This window comes from Chrysochloris asiatica, unplaced genomic scaffold, assembly GCF_000296735.1.
Source record: "Chrysochloris asiatica unplaced genomic scaffold, ChrAsi1.0 scaffold00012, whole genome shotgun sequence".
Classification (NCBI taxonomy): Eukaryota; Metazoa; Chordata; class Mammalia; order Afrosoricida; family Chrysochloridae; genus Chrysochloris; species Chrysochloris asiatica.
This window is the reverse complement of record NW_006408530.1, coordinates 14,499,394-14,501,593: the sequence shown is the minus strand read 5'-3', so window position 1 is coordinate 14,501,593 and position 2,200 is coordinate 14,499,394.

Below are 2,200 nucleotides of genomic sequence, written 5' to 3'. Positions count from 1 at the left end.
TTGTTAAATGCAAAGTCTGAAATCTGAATATTTGGGTGGCAGCATTTAAATTAACATTGCAGTCATTAATGGTTATTTTCCAGGGCTAGATAAATGACTTTCAATCTTACTTGCCTACCTTGCCATGACTATCTTGCAATAAAAAAAAATGAGCTTTGCATGACAATCCTGAACATTTCTTTATTCTTGTAATGAGATCCTCTGGGTCTTCTGAATTTTTGGAAGTAGACTGGCTGGCCTTTATTCTGGGTCAATTCCACTTCCTACCTTTCAGTTAGCAGTCAAGTTTGTTAACTGTTTCATAGCACCATCAGGTAGTACTGTTATGGATAGGGCTGTTATGAAATATTCTATTTGTTTTTCAGGAAACAAAATTGTTCATTACAATATGCTAAACCAACGATCTAATAGTCAGATAAAACAATACAAATTTGATGAAAGGCTCCATAGTATCAAATCACAACAAATCTAATTGCTAAAACATCAGATTTTCAACACATTATAATCCCAGCATTTGTTCCCATTTTCTGTTTCTGGACAAAGAGCTGGCTCATAATCCATGCTTTTCACAAATGCAAGTTTTTCTTTATCCCTAAATAACCCAATCCTCAAGAGAGCAACAGAGAGCAGAAGAAGACAATTTATTTAGAGAACTATTATGTGAGGAAGAAAACAAGTTTGCCATTTCCAATTTGGAACACAATTAGAGACATAATAACCTCTTAATGGATGTCCTTTGTTCCCATTGAACATTTATGTAGGACCCTAATTAGAGTGTGTTTTCCTATTATGCTTCATGCATTCCATAAAAAGGGTTTCTAATGCTCTATAACTTTCTAGTTAGATTCAGAAAAAAACATCTTGCAGCTACTGCCCTGTGCTGTGGCCACACACCAACACCTTCTGGACACTATCTAAAGTTAAACTTAAAGAAAATTCTGGCAAACAATTTAGTTAACAGGATTGTTTGAAGGAAATGATTGTGAATTGGGATTTGAGTGATTGAAATTTTCTATTATTGAAGAATATTGGAAAAGACAGACACATTTTCATTTTTAAAATGACATAATGTATTTGAATACATGTATACAAATATAGCAAACTCTTTGGTCAATGACCATATCAAATGACAGAGGTTAGCATATTCTTAAAACATTATTTGCATTTACACTTAATTTAAAATTATGAGCTCTAAAATTTAACATGTTGTGGAGAAATAAAACTTGGATTTCTAAAAGCATTAGTCTCCTGAGACTCTTCAATATCACAATTAGATATGTAACCATTATTGCTGTTGCTGATAGGTGCCGTCTAGTTGGATCAAACTTGGACAACAGAATGAAAGAATGCCTGGTCCTTCTCCATGCTCACAATTGTTATGCTTGAGCCCATTTTTGCTCCCACTGTGTCAATCTATACCATTAGCACACAATTTTCTGGATTTTAAACCATTCCATATTTCCTTGTTCTAGTTTAATGACTGCCTCTTGGTTTATATACAGGTTCCTCAGGATCACAATTAAGTGTCCTACAATATCCATTCTTTGCAATGTAATCTATAGCTTGCCATGATTCACAGTCAAAAGTCTTTGCATAGTCAATAAAGCACAAGTAAACATCTTTCTGGTATTCTCTGCTTTAAGTCAAGATCCATCTGAGTCAGCAATAATATCCCTAGGTCCACATCCTCTTCTTAATTCAGCTTGAATCTATGGCTCTTCTATATGGATGTACTGTTACAGCCATCTTTTAATCATCTTCAGAAAAACTTTACTTGAATGTAATATTAATGATATTCTTTAATAATTTCTGCATTTTGTTGGGTCCCCTCTTTTTGTGATGGGCACAAATATGGATTTCTTCCAATCAGTTGGCCAATTTGGTCCAATCAGTTTTCTAAATTTCTTGGCATAGATCAACCCTCAGTTCTGTATCAGTTTGTTGAAAGATTTCAATCCATATTCTATCAGTTCCTGGAGTTTTGTTTTTAGCCAGTGCCTTCAATCAGCATGGACTTCTTCCTTAACGTACCATTGGTTCCTGATCATCTATTGCCTTCTGAAATGGATGGACATTGAACTGTTTTTGGTACTGAAACAGGGTATATGTTCTATTTTCTTTTTCATCTTTTTTTCTGTTTAAATTTGTGTATTTATTCTTCCAATTTTTTCCTGTTATAATTATACATATCACACACACA